At 48.3% G+C, this 16849-nt stretch overlaps 1 pseudogene; it reads right to left on the bottom strand.

The window, feature by feature from the left end:
* Positions 1–3942: 3942 nt before the first annotated feature.
* The window catches only part of LOC126993891 (sodium- and chloride-dependent GABA transporter 2-like), a 26831-nt pseudogene continuing 13924 nt past the window's right edge, over positions 3943–16849 (bottom strand).

Raw genomic sequence — 16849 nt, 5'->3', positions numbered from 1 at the left:
CTCTCTCTCTCTCTCTCTCTCTCTCTCTCTCTCTCTCTCTCTCTCTCTCTCTCTCTCTCTCTCTCTGCTATTATTTCACTGTTTCACTTCATTTGCGTTGTTCTTTTTTTTGTATCCTTTCATCTCCTTTCTCTCTCTCTCTCTCTCTCTCTCTCTCTCTCTCTCTCTCTCTCTCTGCTGTTATTTCACTGTTTCACTTCATTTGCGATGTTCTTTTTCTTGTATTCTTTCATATCCTTGTTCTGTAGTATTTATTATCATTAGCTACATATTTTTAAAGGTTATATTCTCGTGCTCACCTGATGTAGACATTATTTATTATTGATTTTCCTTCATTTCCTTGTTTGCCTCCCTCTCTGTTCCTCCACTTCCATAAACTTCTATTCTTTCGTCCTCCTTCTCCCAAAGCCTTCACTTCCGTTTTCTCTTTCTCATCGTCTCAGGTGTTTGAGGGCTACTGAACAGGCTGATTATAGTGTTCGCATTCCTCCCTCTACCTGATTCGCCTCTTACTACTACTACTACTACTAATACTACTAATACTACTAACTACAACTTCAACTACTACTACTGCTACTACTACTAATAGTAATAATAATAATTTTGCTTTCCTTACAGAAGTGACTTGCCACATCCGCCGCTAGAGGGGGTGAGTGTGAATTGACTTTGGGGTAATGTAGTTTATCTCCCTTCTTATTCGTTTATTTTTACTTATTTTCGATCTCTTCAATAATTAGTTTACCTCATTTATCTATCTACCTATTTCCTACCTTCTTATTAGTTTACTTCTCTTAGTTTTCAATCCTCTCAACGGTAATTGTATAGTTTGCGTTCCTTTTGATTTATATATTTCCTTATTTTCGATTTTTTCATTAGTTTTCTTACTCTATATATGTTTATCGACTCATGTTCCATCTCTATATTAATTTACTTTCCTTTGTGTCAATCATCTGAATGGTAATACTACAGTTTGTCTTCCGTCTTATATATTTACTTAGTTTCGATCTTTTCTTCAGTTCACTTTCCTTATATATTTATCTACTTATTTCCTATTTCCCTGATAGTTTATTTACTTACTTTCAATCATCTCAACAGTTTTTTCGACTTTGCTGTTCGTAGGCACCTGAATCTACTTATTCAGGTGCCTGGGGAAGGGAGGCATAGTGTGTGTGTACCTGGGGAAACCTGGGAAGCGTGTGTGTACCTGGGGAAACCTGGGGAAGGGAGGTATGGCGTGTGTGTACCTGGGGAAACCTGGGGAAGGGAGGCATAGCGTGTGTGTACCTGGGGAAACCTGGGGAAGGGAGGTATAGCGTGTGTGTACCTGGGGAAACCTGGGAAGGCATAGCGTGTGTGTACCTGGGGAAACCTGGGGAAGGGAGGTATAACGTGTGTGTACCTGGGGAAACCTGGGGAAGGGAGGTATAACGTGTGTGTACCTGGGGAAACCTGGGGAAGGGAGGTATAGCGTGTGTGTACCTGGGGAAACCTGGGGAAGGGAGGTATGGCGTGTGTGTACCTGGGGAAACCTGGGGAAGGGAGGTATAACGTGTGTGTACCTGGGGAAACCTGGGGAAGGGAGGTATAACGTGTGTGTACCTGGGGAAACCTGGGGGAGGAAGGAAGAGTGGGAAACCTGGGGATAATTTTATTTATGTTAGTACCTGAGTGACCCCTTAACACACACACACACACACACACACACACACACACACACACACATAGGATACAAGAGGAATTGGAGAAATTGGACAAGGAAGACCTAGTGGAACGTGACAGAAGTGTGACATGAGGCAATGGTAAGAAATTGAAAAAGAGCGACTGTAGGAGAGACATCAAAAAATACAGTTTTCCATACAGAAACATAACAACATGGAACGGACTTGACAAGGAGACTGTGTGTGCAAAAACGATTCATGAATTTAAAGCCAAACTGGATAAAGCTGGCGTCACACTGGACACAAATCTGGCGAGCACGAGCTCTTGCTGGCAGCTTTTGTTCGCGAGCAAGTCACTGTTGTCGTCACACTGACGAGGGGCGAGCGACGAGCAACATTGTAAAGAAAGCCTCAACCATGGTGCCCACTACACCTACGCTTCGCATTACGGCTAAATGTGCAGCTGTGACGGCATTACTTGCTGTTATTCAACGAGCTCAGAAGAAGAAAAGACGAGTCTGGGTTCGGTCATGGCTGAAGAGAAGGGAGGGAGACCCATGATGTGTACATCATAACATCATAACATTCTTCAGCGTAGACTTACAGAAATCTGGATGGCTGTGGTCCCATAACTCGGGATGGTCCCTGACTCTTGCTATCAAAGAGTGTACAGTGAAGGAGGACGAGTGAACTTTTGAACGAGGAGAGGTGGCCATGGCGAGTGTTTATATCAGCTGACCTGGGCAGTCTTGGTCTTGGTCTTGGAAATCAAAATAAAATCCAACACTACTCAACATTATAAAATATTACAAACACCGCCAAACATAAAAGGAGTATGTGAATAAGTTTTCTAATATCATGGGTATAGGGATTCAATACACTAGGTAATATATATTATTCACATATCGGTGCACCAAAGAGCTCATTTGACTGCCTGCTTGCGGCTCGCCGAGCTGCTCCCCGTCCAAGCGGCGAGCTAAACGCAGGAGCAAAAGCTCGGGAGCAAGCCATCCCTCCAGCAAAAGCTCGTGCTCGCCAGATTTGGTCCAGTGTGACGCCACCTTAATAAGCGTTATGGAGACGGGACAGCACGAGCCTAGTACGGCTCTTTTCCTGTATATCACAACTAGGTAAATACAACTAGGTAATTACACAAACCTTGAAACACCACGAAGTCCATATGTCTGCACAGCGTTGGCTTCTCTCTCTCTCTCTCCTTTTTTTCATTCTATCTTATCTTTTTTTCCTGTATCTTTCAATTCATCTGTTTCCTTCATATACATTTTTGCATGATTTCATTATTGTATCTACTTATTTATTTTTGTCTTTGTTTATCTATTTTTGTTTTTACACTTAAGAAGACAGTTTAAGAGCAAATCATAATAGAAAAAGAGAACCCGCAAAGCACTGGGCACGCAAGAAGAGGACAGACAGACATTCAAAAGGCATTAGTACATTAGGTCGGGAAGGTGTCTTGATGCCTTGCTCTTGGAAACACTCGAGTCGCTGAAAGGAGGAAGCGCAGACCAAGGGAGGTTGCTCAAGAGTATACCAGTGGAAGGGATGAAAGAATGAAGACGCTGGTTAACTTTTGCATTAGGAAACTGGACATCATAGCGGTGACATGCTGTAAAAATTGTGTGCAGCGGTGCCGGGAATGATGGGAGACGAGACGAAATGGGCGGAGTGGAAAAATTTGGGTGGCTTTTCCAATACCCGACGCCCCTGTCCACCCAGCAGTAAATGGGTACCAGGTATTAATCGAGAGTTGTGTCCCGTCTCCTGGGATCTGTTTCCTTCTCCTATAATTCCTTCCCTTTCTGTCTCTCTCCGGCATATGACCACAGATGTTGCGCCGACTAAACGAAACTTTCCAACTTTCCGAGACGAGACGAGAAGAAGGGGTTAATGTGAGGGGAGACTGCATGACAAGGAAGGAAAGGTGAAGGGAGAGAAGAGGCGTGAGTGTACGAAGATAGATTTGAGAGGAGAGCTACAATATGGGAGGAAGAAAAAAATAAACATAACATGAAATCACGCAAGGCAAAACAAACACAAGGTGACAAGGGAGGTAATGGAGAGGGTGAGGAGGGGCGTGATAGACAGGAGGAAGGAGGGAAGGCAGAACAAGGGAGGTGATGGAAGGGGAGGGGAGGGGCGTGATAGCTAGGAGGAAGGAGGTAGAAAGAACAAGGTCAATCATGAGATCACGCCAGGTCAAACACAACAACAACAACAACAACAGCAAAACAAAAACAGGCGTTGTGAATAAAAGACACTAGACTTCTATATAATAGGACTTTATTTACGGGTACAGACAAGGCTTTAATGACACGTGACAGTAAGAAAATAGACAATTGCTATAACCACTTGCGGACACTACATTGGCCCCGCTCACACTCTGGCCCACGGGGGAAGGGATGGGGGGGGGGATAGGGGAGGGGGGGGGGGACTATAGGAGATTGTAGGGAGGAAAACAGGTGCTGGCGGTTTGGAGGTGGTGGTAAGGGGGACGGGGAGGAGAGGGGAGGGGAAGAAAGTAATGAATGGGGTGGAGGTTTATATTGTGGGGGGGGGAGATGGATAAGCTGGGGTGCTTCTCTTTGGGGTTGTGGATTGGGGTGTTGGGGAAATGCAGGGGAGGAAAGAGGGGAAGTGGATGGGGGGAGACAAACATTGGATCAGATATTGGATAGGGGAGGATGGGGAATGAGAGGGGATTTTTTTCTAGTGTGGGGTGTTGGGGGGGGTAATATTGGGGTGATGGGGGGTGGGTGGCGGGAAATGGGGGAGTGGGAGAGCGTGTGTTGCAGCCTTACTATGACAGTGTTCGCCAATGCCTTCCTCTCTCTCTCTCTCTCTCTCTCCTTTTCTCTTTCTCTTCTCTCTAATAACTAGGATATACTTACTTAATTTTTGATAATGTGTGTGTGAGATGTGTGGTGGTGGTGGTGGTGATGGTGTGGTGGAGGTGTGAGGGAGGGGCGTCAGGAGCGGGCATCAACTCCACACAGGTTAATGAAGGTGTGTGTGTGTGTGTGTGTGTGTGTGTGGCCCGGGGCAGCACCAGAAGGGACTGTGATATCATGTCATGCCGTGGAATGTGTGAACTACTGACTCACTATGACACTGTCTTGCCTCGGCGGGATGACTCATTGACTCACTGACTCACGCACGCACAGCAGTGACTCGCGCCCTTGCTGTGCGTGGACGTGGCTCGGCCTTAGCGCTAAGAGAGTCTGTGGAACACTACCTCGAACAACTGTAAGGTGCGCGGTGTGGCGGGGGGCGGGGTGGGCGGCAGGGTGGTGGGGCGTGGTGGCGGGTGTGGCAGGGTGTGGTTGGTCCTCCCCCTGCCGGGCCAGCCATCAGCCCACAACTCACCCCCTGGCCGCCCCCTCCTACCCCCCGCCCCCGCCTCAAAGTAACGTCTTATTAAAGAACAGACTAATTCGTAAAGCGTCTTCATCGATCAGGGGATGGAAGACACGAACACTCCGGGCAGGCGGCACTCCTCCTCCTCATCCTTGCCTCCCTCTCCCCGCCGGCCACCACCACCACGACCACCATCCTCGACACCGCCGCCAGCAGCAGCCCGCCGCCGCCCGGTGGACCCCGCGCGGCGGCCCGACTGACCGGCTAAAAAAGCGGCAGGGCATCGTAGTGGTGGGCGTGGTGGTGGTGGTGGTGGGGGGGGGCCGCCCCCCGCTGTGCTCCTCACCACTGACTGGTATATGCAACACATTATTATCATTATTATTATTACTATTATTATTATTACTATTATTATCATTATCATTACTGACAAAAGACGAAGAGTAACGGTGTGCCCGACGAGAGGGTGAGTTCAAGATGCCGACGTGATGACAGATGCGTATGTACAGGTGAGGCGCGATGGCGTGAGATGACGTGACGAGACGACGACGACGACGTAACAGCGTTGTGTTGGACAGTGAACAGATCGCGGCCGTCACCGCAACCCAACACAACAGTGTCCTCGACCACTGTCTACAAGAGTTCCTCCGAGGACAGACTTAGCCTACTTACTACTAATACTGTGCAGCGGCGCCCCGGCCGCGCGGGGCGCCGGGCGGGGCCGGCGGTGGCGGCACTGCCCGGCGTGGGTGCCCGGCGGGGGTGCCCGGCGAGGGCGCGGCCCCCCCAGGCGAGCCTCAGCACCCTCGGGAGAGGGCAGTGCGTGTGGTCGCCGCCTGAGGCCGGCAGGAGGACCATCACGTCGGGGGGCCGATGGTTCAGGCGTCCTCGGTGAGGGGGTCCATGGTCATGGTCTTCTTGTAGGGCAGCTCGGGGTTCTCATCCCAGTCCTGGGGCCGCAGGTGGTGGGCCTTCAGGATTGGCCGCGTGGACGCGATCCACTTCTGCAACGCAAACACCACAGACACGTTAATCCCTGCATTGGCTGGGCTGCTGCCACTGCTGTGATCAGTGATCACTTCAACTCAGACACACATTCTCTCTCTCTCTCCCTCTCTCTCTCTCTCTCTCTCTCTCTCTCTCTCTCTCACCCACCTCGCGCATGGTGCCGGGGTACTGGAAGATCTTGTAGATGGTGTAGCCGGGGATCCAGAGCAGCGAGCCGAACACCAGCAGCCAGCCGAGCGCCTGGGCCCACATGGGGTACACGTAGGTGTTGTTGTAGGTGAGCGGCTGGTGGAAGACTAGGGCGAAGATGACCATGGACTGGGGAACACGAGGGAAGGAACACCGTGAGACCAGCGAACGAAACGCATCTTTTTGGATGACAGGAAGATTGGAATGACAGTAAAAAGGTGACAGGTAGAAGAATAAATAGTAGCAGTAGGAGGAGAAGTAGGATGAGGAGAGTAGCAGCAGTAGTAACACCACCATCCTCTGCAGTCATGTGAATCCCACCAACACTTATCAACACACATGGAACACTAGAGTTGGGTACAGTTGGGCAGCGCAACACTTACGAAGGTGAGGAGCGGGGTGATGTAACGCCAACAGTACTTGAAGAAGGGCATGACGGTGTGTCCGAGCATCATGGCAATGTTGTCGTAGAACCTGTCGGCGCCGTAGACCCAGCCGATGACGATGCACTCACAGCAGCAGATCGTGAGCAGGATGATGCCGCTGGCCGAGTAGGAGTCGAAGATTTGGAACACGTACATGCCACCCTGGAACACGCGAAAGGAGAGTTAGATTAGATGTGTTTAGACGTCGTGTTCGTTTTCATCGACATTAATTTGACTGGTGGGGTGGTTAGTTTATTGTTGATTTTGTTTTTTTTAGATTACTACAACTGAATTTGTAATGTGTTGAGTTAGTGCACATCCAACATTTCTATCCCGGAGAGAGTGGAAAATTTTGGGTGTTTTGTCCGATATCCTACGCCCCTGTCCACCCAGCAGTGAATGGGTACCAGGTATTAATCGGGGGTTTTGTCCCGTCTCCTGGGATCTGTTCTCTTCTATAATTCCTTCCCCTTCTGTCTCTCTTCGGCATACGACCACTGATGTTGCGCCGACTAAACGAAACTTTCAACTTTTTTCAACATTTTTAACTAACTGCCCCACTGCTCTCATCTTCACCCCCCCCCCCACCACCACCACCACCACACCACCACCACTCACCTGCATCACCATGGTACATCCGATGGCCAGGTCCACGAGGCACACCACTCCCACAAGCATCTCCCGCCGGCGGCCCACTCGAAGGGTGTCGGGGAAGAGGTCCACCAAGGCCGTCACCACAGACTCCACCTGGGGCACAGACACCACCATTATCATCACCATCATCACTATCATCACCACAAGTAGGCCTATCACTATTCCTGTCACTACTAGCACCATTGTCATCTTAGAATGGTACCTAAACTTCTGTCATTACTGTTGTCAATATCATCATCACTTCACCATCATCATCATCATCATCATCATCATTCTTGTCACTGTCATCACCTTTATCATCTTAGAACTGCCTCTACTTCTATACCTCTCGTCATTACCTCTGTCAGAATCATCACTATCATTGAAAGATGTCACTATTTCACAATCATCATCATCATCATCATCACCATTATCATCATCATTCCTGTCTACCATCACCACTCACAATGAAAACTCACTACTAACATATCCCTGTCTGCCTTTGTCAATATCATCATCAGTTCACCATCATCATCATCACCACCATTCCTGTCACAGCCATCACCAATATCACCATAAAAACTACCACTACGACTTCACCATCTCTTTATCATCACATCATTTGGGGACCACTCACTCACTCTCATCACCATCTTCATCACCATTCCTGTCACCATCATCACCATTCCTGTCACAACCATCACCAATATCACCATAAAAACTACCACTACGACTTCACCATCTCTTTATCATCACATCATTTGGGGACCACTCACTCACTCTCATCACCATCTTCATCACCATTTCCATCACCATCACCACCATCATCACCATTCCTGTCACAACCATCACCAATATCACCATAAAACTACCACTACAACTACACCACCCCTTTATCATCACATCATTTGGGGACCACTCACTCACTCATCACCATCTTCATCACCATTCCTGTCACCATCATCTCCTTACCTGCACAAACTGGGAGTCCAACCCAACCATCAGGATCATGCAGAAGAAGAGGGCAGACCACAGCGGGGCCATGGGCATTGAGGCCATGGCTTTAGGGTAGGCGATGAAGGCGAGACCGGGACCTGTCGTTGAGGGGGAGGGAAAGGTGTGGGTGAGCTTTGTCTGTCTGTCTGTTTGTCTGTCTGTCATATATTCATTCTTTCTCCCATTCATTCATTTTTTTTGTTTTGTTTTTTCTTGATTTGTCTTACTTGTCTCCATTTCTTTCTTTCATTCTGTCTACCTCTTTTGTTTTTTTTCTTTCTTTCTCTTCCTTTCTCTTCATTCCTTTCTGACTTTCATTCATTTTTTTTTTCCGTCTTTGTCTCTTGCTATTTTCTTTTCTTTCTTTCTTTCTGTCTTACTTTCATTCATTCTTCCTTCCTTTCTTTCATTCTGTCCTTGTTTCGTTTTTTCTTTCTCTTTCCTTCTCTTTCTTGTGATGCAGTTCTTTTGCCAATCTCTGTGCTGGTGTTTTTCATCTCTCTCTCTCTCTCTCTCTCTCTCTCTCTCTGCATCTTCTTATCTTCGTTTCTATCTTTTTATCTCCTTTCGTTTCTTTTTTCTCCTATTTCGTCTTTTCTTTATTCGTCCCATTGTTTTTCTTTTCTTTTTTCCTACTAGTTTTCCCATCCTCCTTCCCCCCCACACACTCACACACCCACACCCACACCCACCCACACACACACACACACACACACTTACCAGCCTCCGCCACCTCCTCCATGGGCAGCTCCAGTTGGTAGCTCATGTAGCCAAGGATGCTGAAGATGCCGAAGCCAGCGAAGAGCGACGTGGCGGAGTTACACACACACAGGATGGCGCACTGCTTGAAGAAGTTGTTGTTGAACTTGTTGTAGGAACCGAGGGCGATCATACCACCGAGAGCCACCGCGTACGAGTAGAACACCTGCGTCCCAGCATCGTTCCAAACCTGCAGGGCCAAACAAAATCACCGCTGTAGTGTTGCCTGCCGCGGGGACCAGCTACCTGTGGACCGTATGCATCCACCTGGCATATGCCCAGTGTTTCAGTACTGTATGACATATTTCAGTGTCCCATTTTGAGAGAGAGAGCCGACAAAACAAAGATGGGAAGGCAGGCAGGCGGGCAGGCGGCCATGTGCTTGACCGGCCTACGACGCCTCTGTTCCTTCCTTCCTTCCTTTTCTGCCTTGATGGAGCCAGTGGTCTGTTGTGCTTTGTTTTCGACTGCACCTCTAGTCCTTAACTGCAGACCTCTCAGCCCTCAGACCTCCTAGCCCCGAGACCTTCGCTAGACCCTTTCCCCGTCAGTCTCCTCTATCCCCTAGCTCGCTCAGGTCCCCCAAGCCTGTCAGTCCTGTCTCTCTCAGCCCCACGACCTTTGCCACAAGTCCTTTCTCCCCCACACACACCAACACTCACTCACCACCTTCTCTCACCTCCTTTCTTATCTTTTTTTTTTCTTCTTTCATTCCACACCTTTTGTTCCCTCCTCCATACCCTGACTTGGCCTCTCCTCCTTCCCGTCCCCTTTGCCTCCAGCCTCACCTGTCTCCTGACCTCGCCCTCACCCCCGCTCTTCCTCACGTCCTCGTCCTCGTCGCCCCCTACCCCTCCCCGTCCTCCCCTCAGCCTCCTCCTCTTGTGCTGAGCTTCGTGCTGTCGTGTCTAACAAGCAACAACATCAACATGCAGGGCCTCAGTCAGTGCACGTCATCACATCATCATCATCAGCATCATTATCATTACCATCATCATCAACATAGCCATCATCATCATTATCATCATCATCATAACCATCATCATCAGCATCATCATCATCACTGGATACACCATCACCATCCTCCTCGCTGTCGTGTGTTCAGAATATGCAAACTATCATCATCATCATCAACCACAATATCAACAAAATCATCATCATTATCAGGTGGCCCCCCCGTCGTCGTCAGCGGCGCGGCGCCCCTGCTGCCTCAGCTGCCAGGTAAGGACTAGGTGCGAGGACCAGGTAAGGAGCACCGCGTCACTCAGTGGGCGCAGTGCACGCTGGGCCACCCTGCGGTGTTGGCGTGGGCGTGGGCTGACGCTGATTGCTGAAGCCTGAGTGCTGAGTGCTTGAGCCGCCGCCCACGCCAGGGGACGCACGGTGGTGCACGCACACACCTCACACGCCCTCATGCCGCGGTGTGTATGGCCACTCTCCCCGGCGACCACGTGAGTGTCCACGCCAAGACGCTCGCCTGGTGCCGCTGCCGCCGCCCTCGGCTGCCGCCGCCGCCGCCGCCTTGGGCGCCGCCGCCACCCGAGTACCGGGAGGTGGCGCGTCGAGCCTCAGGCGGGCGCCAACAGTGCGGGCGGCAGGGCAGCGCGCGCCGTGGCCGCGGCGAGCAGCGGGCGAGTGGCGGCGTGGACCAATGTGCAACTTTCTGAGATTAGAGTGAGCGAGCGGCCCGGTGGCGGGCGGCAGGCACGGCGGCCCTGGCCTGTTGCTGCGGCGGCCCCTCGCCACGCCGAACACATAATCACATGGCATAAATTTCACATTAGTAGAGAGCATCAAGACCTCTGAGAGACAGGTGTTGGGGAGGAGACTGTACTTGAGCACCATACAGAGAGCGTTACCTGAGACAGACGAACGAGGACATGAAGCACAGCCCGCAGCCGCACCCAGTACTGCATTGGCCCTGAAAACACTGGTTATTACCTGATAGTCGTAGACTTTGGTCCAGTTAGGCTGGAGGTAGAACCGAATACCCTCATCGGCTCCTGGCAGCCGCCCCACGAACCAGGAGAGCCGTGAGCATCACATACGGAAAGTGGCTGTAAAGATGTCTCGTTAGTACAGCATCATCATCAATTCAAATCACTTCTGAAAGTCAATGCTGGTTAATCAAGAGCGCCGGTCACTCGTCTCGGGGTCGTTGTTTGCGGTTAAATGGCAGCTATTTCACATATGCCAAGTATTGCAAACGGGAAGGAAGTGATTGGCTGTTGATGATGGACGCAGAGATCTTCGACAAGGCGGAACCCCGGCCCGTGACGTACCTGTGAAATACATGATCTTGGTAACTTTGACGCCCTTCCAGATGGCGGCAGGTGCACAGCCACGAGAATACGAGGGCGCCGAACAGCGGCCACACCATGTTGCCCATATCGCCCACGCCGTCGGTGATCTGCAGGACGCGTTGCTGCGGAACAAGGGACGAGGTTAGGGCGGGGAGAGGAGGGAAGGTTTAAGGGGGGCTACTGAGGGGAACGGGAAATAAGTAAAAGACTGCTGGAAAAAAGGAAGTTAAGGGAACATAATTATTGCAGGTAATGTCCAGGAAAGCGACGTTGGGCAAAGATAAGAAGCTTGAGGAAAGGGACGTTATTAAAAAGGGATATCAGAAAGGGGCGTCTGCTAAATGGGAAATTACAAAGACGAACTGAGCCAAAATTAATGAAAGAACACAAAAAGAGTATGTGTTGCGTTTTATGGAAGATGTAAGTAAGCCGAGATGAAACACTTGAAACACTACAACACTCACTCCCAGAAATGCAGAAAAAAATGTTGCACGAAGTTGAAGTGAGTCAAAATGATTGAAAAAGAAACACACAAAAAGAGGGAAAGGGTGTTGCGTCTTACAGGAAGGTGGAAGTAAGCTAAGATGAAACACTTGAAACTGCAACACTCACTCCCAGAATTACGGGAAAAAAGTGTTGCGAGAAAGCAAAAGAGAACAAAAAAAGTAAAAAAGAAACAGAGAGGGTGTTGCGTCTTAAAACGAAACACACTTGCAACACTTGGAACACTTGAAACACTGCAATACCCACTCCCAGAATTACGGGAAAAAAGTGTCGTGAGAAAGCAAAAGAGAACAGAAAAGAGTAAAAAAAAATAAAAAAATCGCGAGAGAAAGAGTTTTGCGTCTTACAGGAAGTTTAAGGTAAAAACAAGCTAAGACGAAACACACTTGCAACACTTGGAACACTTGAAACACTGCAATACTCACTCCCAGAATTCCACGACCGAGTCCCTGGGCGTTATGTTGTTGGCCTTGAGCTCCTGGATGAATGAGTGGTTGGTGGAGCCGTCAAAGGACACGCAGGCATCCGTGTTCCACCTGAGACACAGACACAAGAAAGGTGATTAGTACCTGAGCATCACCTGAGCTTGTGTTTGTGTTGTCTTCCTTTTCCTTCCCTTTTTCCTTCTTTTCTTCCATTTTTCCTTGCTTCTTTCTTCTTTTCCTCTACCTTCTTCCCTTCTTCCATATCTTCCTTTCCTTCACTCCTTTCCTCCTTATCTTGCATCCCTATTTCCTTCCTTAGTTAATTTTTTTTCCTGCTTTTCTTCCATCTTTCCTTGCTTTTTCATCTTTCCCTCTTTCTTCCCTTCTTCCATATCTTCCTTCCTTCCTTCACTCCTTTCCTCCTTTCTATCCTTCATTCCTATTTCCTTCCTTTTTTCCTGCTTTCCTTCCATTTATCCTTACTTTTTCTTCTTCCCCTCATTCTTCCCTTCTTCCCTTCCTTCACTCTTTTCTATATACTTCCTTCCCTCTCATCTTCTTGGTCTCTCACCCCTCCCCTCTCTGCTTCAAACCTCATTTTCCTTTCCTAAATTAACAAACGTCTTTCTCAAGTGATGGGTGAGCTGCTAATTATCTCGATGCACGTCATTTTCTACCACACTTGGATGCACGATCATATGCTCACCAATTACCGAACACCTGGTTTACTAATGGAGGAAGCTCACTGTTTTATATACCTGTGTTGCTGAGTGAGGAATATACCCTGAATCGTCCAGAGTTGAATTTTCTGTATGTTCTGCACTTACCCAAGCACCCCAACCCTTTTCCCTCCCCATCACCCACATTTCCACACTCACCCGTTCCCACAGCTCGAAACCGGTAGGAGGAATATACCATGAATCGTCTAGAGGTGAATTTGAAGCGTTTCCTGCACTCACCCACCCCCTCATACCTCTCAACACCCACACTCACCCGTTGCCACAGCTCGAAATTAGTAGGAGGAATATACCATGAATCGTCTAGAGGTGAATTTTAAGCGTTTTCTGCACTCACCCAGCCCCCTCACACCCCCAACACCCACACTCACCAGTTGCCACAGCTCGCCCAGGGTAACTCGGCTTGGAAGGAGAGCACGAAGTAGTAGAGGGCCCAGGCAATGATGACGATGTAGTAGACGTTGAGCCAGTTACACACCACGATGGCCGCGTAACCGATGCCTGCCGGGGAGGGAACGCGAGGGGTCAGGCACGGGGAACAAGTATTAAGGAAGGTGTTGTGATGGTCGTGGTGGTGATATTGAAGATGTTTGGTGATTGTGATTGTGATGATTTTAATGGTGATGTTGATGGTGATACTATTTCTGCTACTCCTCCTCCTCCTCCTCCTCCTCCTCCTCCTCCACATTCTTCTCCTCCTCCACCTTCTTCTTCTCCTCTTTCTCTTCCTCTTCCTAATCCTGCTACTCCTTTTCCTCCTCCTCCTCCTCCTCCTCCTCCTCCTACTACTACTTCTACTACTACTACTACTACTACTACTACTACTACTACTACTACTACTACTACTACTACCCCCCTTCCCCCTGATACTCACCCTGGAAGAGCGGGCACATCTTCCACACCGAAATGCCTCCTTCGCTCATGAACTGGCCGATGCCCACCTCGAGGAAGAACATGGGCATGCCTCCGAAGATGGCACACACACAGTAGGGCACCAGGAACGCGCCTGTGGGGGAGAAGAAAGTTATGTTAGTGTTTATCGAAGAAGAAGAAAGCAATGTCAGTCTTTGCTTGGGATATGTTTGGGGGAGGCAAGAGGAAGAAGGAAGGAGGGAGGGAGGAGAAGGGTGAGAAGGATATAGATGTAGAGGAGGAAGGAAAGATAGGAAGATAGAGGGAAGGAAGGGAGGAGGAAGGAAGGGAGGTAAGATAGGGAGAAAGGAAAGATAGAAAGTTAGGAGGAAGGGAGGCAATGTTGGGAGAGGAGGAAAGGGGAGGAAAAAAAGATTGGAAAGAAGCAAGAGATGGAGGTAAAGTAGGGAGAAGAAGGGTGGAAGAGGAGGGGGAGAGAGGAGTATAGATGTAGAAGGAGGAGGAGGAAGGAAAAATAAGAAGGAAAGAAGGGAGAAAAGAGAGAGCCACAACAACAACAACAACAACAACAACAACAACAATAATAATAATAATAATAATAATAATAATAATAATAATAATAATAATAATAATAATTGCCGATGGGTTCTGAATTCGTAGTGACTGACATTTCTAAGTAAGGGAGAGCTTTTTTTTTTTTTTTTTTTTTTTTTGTCCTCATATAAGTTTTAAGTTCGGAGTTCCCTTATTAGCCCGCTCACCTCCCAACCCCTTACCTGGCCACCGCGCACAGGTAACCCGCTGGGAGAAAACATGCTATCGACCAATTAGTTAATATGTTACGCGTTTTACTACTTCTATTAGTACTTCAGGGAATGGGCTTGCTGTCAATATCTATCATGGCCTCTATCTATCTATGACTATTCATCGGTTTGTATCAGTGTGTATCTATATGTATGTGTGTGTGTATCTATGCATTTTATCAATTTATTTATCTATCATTTTATCTATTTCATCTGTTTGTATTAGTGTATCTATCTATGTATATGTGTATGTGTGTGTATCTATGCGTTTATCTATTTATTTATCTATTAGTTCATACATTTGTCCTATTTGGCAATTCACTTTCTAACTATCTATCTATCTATCTCTTTGCCTGTATGTTTGTCTGTCTGTCTAACTAACTATTCAATCAACTATCTATCTATCTACTTGTCTGTCTGTCTATCTATCACTTTCTTTTTCTATCATTTTCTACATTTGTTTATGTGTATCTTTCTGTATCTTGTATTGTATCATTGGTATATGTGTCTTAATGTATCGTTTTCTGTACATATATTTGTGTGTGTGTGTAATTTGAAACGTGTGTGTGTGAGTGTGAGTGTGTGTGTGAGTGTGTATGTGTTGTATCTATCAATTCACTTCTATCTATCTATCCATCCATCCATCCATCCATCCATCTATTTCCCCACTCTCCGCCATCACACATAATTGACGCCCTTCTCATTATGGCTATTCGTTATTCATAAAGAGATTCATCGGCAATACGTTAGCGGCCTCCCCCACGCTGGACAACAGGTGGGCCGCTCAATAAAGGCAGGTAAAGACGGGTGAAGGTATGGTTATGGCGGTGGTGGTGGTGGTGGTGGTGGTGGTTGTGGTTGCGTGTGTGTGTTTGGGGGTGGGGGGATGAGAGGGAGAATAAGGAGGAAGAAGAATAAGGGAGAATAAGGAAGAGGGAGAATAAGAGAATAAGGAAGAATAAGAAGGGAGAATAAGGAAGATAAAAGAGGAAGGAGAGAGAAAAAGTTAGAGAAATGGAGGGAAGAAAAAGAAGAGGGGGAGAGAGTAGAGGGAGAGAAGGATATGGATATTGAAGGACAGGGAGGAAGGAGAGAAGGATAAAAAAGAATAGGTATGGAGAAAAATGGAGGAGGGGAGGAAGGTGAAGAGGGGGAGGGGGAAGAAGGAAAGGGGGGGAGGGGGGGGACAGGTAAACATCTTCATATATTACAGGTGTTTTGGAGCCTATCGACCCCATGACACTTATTGGAGGAGGAAGAGGAGGAGGAGGAGGAGGAGGAGGGAAGGATATGGGTTAACCTTGCCGTATTTGTGGTATAGAGGAGGAGGAGGAGGAGGAGGAGGAGAAAATAGTATCGTTAAGGAGGAAAGCGAAGAAAAGCAAGACTTGAATGGAGGAGGAGGAGGAGGAGGAGGAGGAGGAGGAAGAGGGGGAGGAGGAGGAGGAGGGGGAGGAGGAGGAGGAAGACCTATTATGTGTTTCACGATAGTACAGGTCATAAGAGAGAGAATGAATAAGAGGAGGAGGAGGAAGAGGAAGAGGAAGAGGAAGAGGAAGAGGAAGAGGAGGAGGAGGAGGAGGAGGAGGAGAACGTAAGGTTTCTTTGAATGTCGCAAAAAAAAAAAAGGAATCATCTTACTCTCTTCCTCCTCCTCCTCCTCCTCCTCTTCCTCCTCCTCTTCCACCTTTGTTCCTCCCCCTCTCTTCTTCCTTTTTTTTTAGGTCTTCTCTCCCTTCTTGTCATTCTTATCTTCCTCTTTCTCTTTTCCTCCTCCTCCTCCTCCTCCTCTCCTCCTCATCCTTCTACTTTTCCTCATTTCCTCTTCCATTTCTTCTTCCACCTCTTCTTCCTTCTACAACTCCTCCTCCTCCTCCTCCTCCTCCTCCTCCTTATCCTCTTAAATTTAATCTCATTTTGTCCTCCACCACCTCCACCGCTATCAATATCTTTTCCTTCCTCCTCCTCCTCCTTCTCCTCCTCTTCCTCCTCCTCCTCCTCCTCTTCCTCCAAAGGGTGTGGCGGAGACGAACACTGATGTCCTATATTGATCCAGGAGAAGGAGGAGGAGGAGGAGGAATAGGTGGATCTCAAGGGAGGTGAAGAGGAAGATACCGAAGGAGGAGGAGGAGGAGGAGGAAAGAAGAGAAGGGGGGGAGGG

The sequence above is a fragment of the Eriocheir sinensis genome, unplaced genomic scaffold (genome assembly GCF_024679095.1).
Source record: "Eriocheir sinensis breed Jianghai 21 unplaced genomic scaffold, ASM2467909v1 Scaffold697, whole genome shotgun sequence".
Classification (NCBI taxonomy): domain Eukaryota; kingdom Metazoa; phylum Arthropoda; class Malacostraca; order Decapoda; family Varunidae; genus Eriocheir; species Eriocheir sinensis.
Note: the sequence above shows the minus strand (reverse complement) of the source record. Positions and strands in the feature narration are given on the sequence as shown.